Source organism: Eschrichtius robustus, chromosome 6 (genome assembly GCF_028021215.1).
Source record: "Eschrichtius robustus isolate mEscRob2 chromosome 6, mEscRob2.pri, whole genome shotgun sequence".
In the NCBI taxonomy this organism is placed as follows: domain Eukaryota; kingdom Metazoa; phylum Chordata; class Mammalia; order Artiodactyla; family Eschrichtiidae; genus Eschrichtius; species Eschrichtius robustus.
This window is the reverse complement of record NC_090829.1, coordinates 21166551-21172875: the sequence shown is the minus strand read 5'-3', so window position 1 is coordinate 21172875 and position 6325 is coordinate 21166551.

The window sequence follows — 6325 nt, the reverse complement described above, 5'->3', positions numbered from 1 at the left end:
CTGTGAAAAATGCCATTGGTAGTTTGATAGAGATTGCACTGAATCTGTAGATTGCTTTGGGTAGTAAAGTCATTTTCACAATGTTGATTCTTCCAATCCAAGAACATGGTATATCTCTCCATCTGTTTGTATCATCTTTAATTTCTTTCATCAGTGTCTTACAGTTTTCTGCATACAGGTCTTTTGTCTCCCTAGGTAGGTTTATTCCTAGGTATTTTATTCTTTTTGTTGCAATGGTAAATGGGAGTGTTTCCTTAATTTCTCTTTCAGATTTTTCATCATTAGTGTATAGGAATGCAGGAGATTTCTGTGCATTAATTTTGTATCCTGCTACTTTACCAAATTCATTGATTAGCTCTAGTAGTTTTCTGGAAGCATCTTTAGGATTCTCTATGTATAGTATCATGTCATCTGCAAACAGTGACAGTTTTACTTCTTCTTTTCCAATTTGGATTCCTTTTATTTCTTTTTCTTCTCTGATTGCTGTGGCTAAAACTCCCAAAACTATGTTGAGTAATAGTGGTGAGAGTGGACAACCTTGTCTTATTCCTGATCTTAGAGAAAATGGTTTCCATTTTTCACCACTGAGGACAATGTTGGCTCTGGGTTTGCCATATATGGCCTTTATTATGTTGAGGTAGGTTCCCACTATGCCTACTTTCTGGAGGGTTTTTATCATAAACGGGTGTTGAATCTTGTTGAAAGCTTTTTCTGCATCTATTGAGATGATCATTTCGTTTTTCTCCTTCAGTTTGTTAATATGGTGTATCACATTGATTGATTTGCATATATTGAAGAATCCTTGCATTCCTGGGATAAATCCCAGTTGATCATGGTGTATGATCCTTTTAATGTGCTGTTGGATTCTCTTTGCTAGTATTTTGTTGAGGATCTTTGCATCTATATTCATCAGTGATATTGGCCTGTAGTTTTCTTTCTTTGTGACATCTTTGTCTGGTTTTGGTATCAGGGTGATGGTGGCCTCGTAGAATGAGTTTGGGAGTGTTCCTCTGCTATATTTTGGAAGAGTTTGAGAAGGATAGGTGTTAGCTCTTCTCTAAATGTTTGATAGAATTCGCCTGTGAAGCCATCTGGTCCTGGGCTTTTGTTTGTTGGAAGATTTTTAATCACAGTGTCAACTTCAGTGCTTGTGATTGGTCTGTTTATATTTTCTATTTCTTCCTGGTTCAGTCTCGGAAGGTTGTGCTTTTCTAAGAATTTGTCCATTTCTTCCATGTTGTCCAATTTATTGGCATATAGTTGCTTGTAGTAATCTCTCATGATCCTTTGTATTTCTGCAGCATCAGTTGTTACTTCTCCTTTTTCATTTCTAAATCTACTGACTTGAGTCTTCTCCCTTTTTTTCTTGATGAGTCTGGCTAATGGTTTATCAATTTTGGTCATCTTCTCAAAGAACCAGCTTTTAGTTTTATTGATCTTTGCTGTCGTTTTCTTCATTTCTTTTTCATTTATTTCTGAACTGATCTTTATGATTTCTTTTCTTCTGTTAACTTTGTTTTCTTCTTTCTCTAATTGATTTAGGTGTAAGTTTAGGTTATTTATTTGAGGTGTTTCTTGTTTCTTGAGGCAGGATTGTATTGCTATAAACTTCCTGCTTAGAACTGCTTTTGCTGCATTCCATAGGTTTCGGGTGGCCATGTTTTCATCGTCATTTGTTTCTAGGTGTTTTTTGATTTCCTCTTTGACTTCCTCAGTGATCTCTTGGTTATTTAGTAGTGTATTGTTTGGCCTCCATGTGTTTGTATTGTTTACAGATTTTTTCCTGTAACTGATATCTAGTCTCATAGTGTCGTGGTCAGAAAAGATACTTGATATGATTTCAATTTTCTTAAATTTACCAAGGCTTGATTTTTGACTCAAGATATGATCTATCCTGGAGAATGTTCTATGAGCACTTGAGAAGAAAGTGTATTCTGTTGTTTTTGGATGCAATGTCCTATAAATATCAATTAAGTCCATCTTGTTTAATGTATCATTTAAAGCTTGTATTTCCTTATTTATTTTCATTTTGGATGATCTGTCCATTGGTGAAAGTGGGGTGTTAAAGTCCACTACCATGATTGTGTTACTGTCGATTTACCCTATTATGGCTGTTAGCATTTGCCTTATGTATTGAGGTGCTCCTATGTTGGGGGCATAAATATTTACAATTGTTATATCTTCTTCTTGGATTGATCCCTTGATCATTTTGGAGTGTCCTTCTTTGTCTCTTGTAATAGTCTTTGTTATAAAGTCTATTTTGTCTGATATGAGAATTGCCACTCCAGATTCCTTTTGATTTCCATTTGCATGGAATATCTTTTTCCATCCCCTCACTTTCAGTCTGTATGTGTCCCTAGGTCTGAAGCGGGTCTCTTGTAGACAGCATATATATGGGTCTTGTTTTTGTATCCATTCAGCCAGTCTATGTCTTTTGGCTGGAGCATTTAATCCATTTACGTTTAAGGTAGTTATGGATATGTATGTTCCTATTACCATTTTCTTAATTGTTTTGGTTTTGTTATTGTAGGTCTTTTCCTTATCTTGTGTTTCCTGCCTAGAGAAGTTCCATTAGCATTTGTTGTAAAGCTGGTTTGGTGGTGCTGAATTCTCTTAGGTTTTGCTTGTCTGTAAAGGTTTTAATTTCTCCATCGAATGTGAATGAGTTCCTTGCTGGGTAGAGTAATCTTGGTTGTAAGTTTTTCCCTTTCATCACTTTAAATATGTCCTGCCACTCCTTTCTGGCTTGCAGAGTTTCCGCTGAAAGATCAGCTATTAACCTTATGGGAATTCCCTTGTATGTTATTTGTTGTTTCTCCCCTGCTGATTTTAATTTTTTTTCTTTGTATTGAATTTTTGATAGTTTAATTAATATGTGTCTTGGTGTGTTTCTCCTTGGATTTATCCTGTGTGGGACTCTCTGCGCTTCCTGGACTTGATTGACTATTTCCTTTCCCATGTTAGGAAAGTTTTCAACTCTAATCTCCTTAAATATTTTCTCAGTCCCTTTCTTTTTCTCTTCTTCTTCTGGGACCCCTATAATTCGAATGTTGGTACATTTAATGTTGTCCCAGAGGTCTCTGAGACTGTTCTCAATTCTTTGCATTCTTTGTTCTTTATTCTGCTCTGTGGTAGTTATTTCCATTATTTTATCTTCCAGGTCACTTATCTGGTCTTCTGCCTCTGTTATTCTGCTATTGATTCCTTCTAGAGAATTTTTAATTTCATTTATTTTGTTGTTCATCATTTAAACCTATATTTCTTATAAACATCTAGTCAATCAACAATTATAGCCTCCTTAGCACATGTTTACTTCATGTCAGTCAGCTAACTTCTCATGTGGGCATAATAAGGGATTTTAGTTTGGGTTGAAACTAAATATTTTCACATAAACAATCATGAATGAATATATGAATAAGAACAATTTTATTCATTTTCATTAAGTAAAATTTACATACAATTTAAAGGAAGAGATATCAATTGTAGAGTTTGAGTTTTGGCAATTTTCTTACAACCACCATCTCAACTGTAGAACATTTCCATCTTACCTCCCCAAGAAATATTCCTTGTGCCCTTTCCTATTTCACCTTCTCTTCCAATACCCATCAAGCCACTGGCCTATTTTATTATCACTACAGATGAGATTTGGTTTTCTCTAGACTTTCATATAAATGGAAACATGCAGTATGTGATTTTCTGTGTCAAGTTTCTGTCCCTCAGCATAATGTCTGAGATTCATCCATGTTGTTATATATATCAGGAGATTGTTCCTTTTACTGTTGAGCAGTATTCCACTGTGTGAATATACCACAATTTGTTTTTTTATTAACTTGTCAATGGATGTTTGGGTTATTTCCAGTTTGGAGCTATAATATGTGAAACTATTTTAGTTTTTAAAACCCTCATATTTTAATGAAGTTGGCTGGATTAATAATTCTTATTCAAAAGTATTTCCCCTTATGCCTCTGAGATATAGTTCCATCACTGTCTTCCATCAGAGTTGTTGAGACATCTGATATCATTTTGATTATTGTATTGTTTCTCTATAGGTAATCTATATGGTTGTTTTTGTTTTCTCTGTAAGATTTTAGAATTTTATTTTTATTTTGATGTTCTAAATTTCCACCAGTGTGTTCTGTGGTATATACATCCTGGGTAATTTCCTTAACTTTATCTTCCAATTTACTAATTCTCTCCTCAGCTGTGTTCAATCAGCTGTTTAACTCCTCTAATACCTTTTTACTTTTAATGACTATATTTTTAAATTTCTACTACTCTCTGGTTATTTTTAATCTATCTTTTTAAAAAATCATTTTATCCTTTTTTATGTTTTTAAGTAGTTTTAAATTTCTTTAATTTTAACATACTTATTTTATAGTTTATATCTGACAATTTTTATTATGTGAAGCTCTTGGAAGTCTAATTGGACTGTATGTTTCTGCTGGTGCTCGCTTTTTGGTGGATTATTTTCATGTGTGTTTTGCAATTTTGGATTATGAGCTCACATTTGGCATGACTTTATACAGAGAATTCTGGTTGGTCTGGGTTGAAGGTGTGTCCCTCCAGACAGCTTTTACATTTACTTCTTTCCAGCAGCCTATAAGTATTGCAAGCTCAAGACTGAATTTATTTTAATATATTGACTACCAGGCAGCATAAATTCAAACCCCAAACCAGAGTCAGAACAGGGAAGAACCTTTTTTTTTTAACTCACGTAGAACCCAGGCCAAATAAACTTTCTTGTCGTCTCTAGGTAGATTTTGGCTATTCCATACTCTCACTGAGGGACTAGTCCATCAAATATTTTGGCTTTATGCAAGCATCTCCGTTTCAACTTCCTGCCTTACACAGGGTAAATGACCCCCACCCCCACCCCCATGCCCATTAAAACCCAAGTCCCTGGCTTTTTGCAACTGGCAAACCCATTCTTGTCCCCAGTCTCCTCCCGTACATGGCCAGCTTATTGTTACTTCCTTGCAAGGGAGGCCTACAGGGGACTCAGGTAGGAATTGGAATCTGAGCCTGGAGGGGAATACCTAGCTCCCAGGAGGCTGAGTGCTCAGCCTACAGCAGATTCTGGCTGGACTTCAAAGGATGAAGCCCAAGGCTCCCTATCTGTCCACTTCTGATGCCTTCACTCATTTTCCATTTGTAGTGACGTTGTCCTTTACTCCCCTCTTCCTTTCATCCTACATTGGCCTTTCGACAACAGCTGGGCCAATTTTTACTGTGTGTCTTTCTGACTCCAGTATATTTACTGAAAAATAAATGTGTCGTTTTATACCTCTCAAACCACACACAGCAGAACCATTTGCTTAGATTTCATAGCACAAGGATATATACATTAGAACTTCAAAGTGTCAAGATTAAAACTGGGGACTCATGGTTTATCCATCTCAGCCCACACCCCATTCTTCAGAGTGTAGGATCCCCTGCTCAAGCCCCAATTCTCAGAACCATGTGTCAGAGCAGTAAGCCAACCCATTTTCTGACCCACTGGGATAGCCAGTTTGAAGAACAGTCCTGAACCAGGAGTCCTTGTCCAAATGCCAGCCATGCGATTCACCTTAGTCAGGTGATCTGCAGCTTTTTCCTGGGGTCTAAAGCAGAGTCCCACTACCCTGCTGCCCTCCATCTGGCCTCCCTCTGGGTCCTGCTTGCTTTTAGAAGATTCATGCTCTGAGAAAATGCTTTTCTTGAGTAACCCCACTGTGTAGATGCTCCCAGGGTACCTTGCTGGGAAGCAAGTGAGAATCAGGTTCTCAAGTCAAACCCCAACCCAAGCTGCCCTTTCCAAGCTGAACTTAGCACACTGTCTTAACAAAGCTCTTTTCCTTAGAAAGAACTTTGGAGCCAGACAGGCCTGAGTTTGAATCCCAGTTCGGCCACTGACCAGTAGTTATTAGGCATGTGATTTAACCTCCTTGAGCCTTTCTCATCTGTAAAATGGAGATGGTTAAACATAGCTCAGAGCTCTTGTAAGAAAACAAGATGAAGGGTGTCTCCTGCCCAGCACAAAGTAGAGTAGAGGCCCACAGGCATGGGTTCCCATCTTCTTGACTTTACCAGCCAGGCCAGAAGTTCTGGCTACACAGTTGAGGGACTCCAGGTTTGAAGCCTGGGAGCTGATGGCCTGTTGTGCATGTAGGGTGGGTACTGGGTGTTTGCTGGACAGAGTATTCTGCATGGGGCCAGGAGCTCTGTGGGAGCCCAGCCAGACAAAAATGAGCTGTTCCAGGCCTTGTGTATGTTGGAGGTCACAAGGACACCCATGCCTGGACACGTCAGGTTTTGAGCATGGGTTGCTCATGGTCCTGCTGAACTT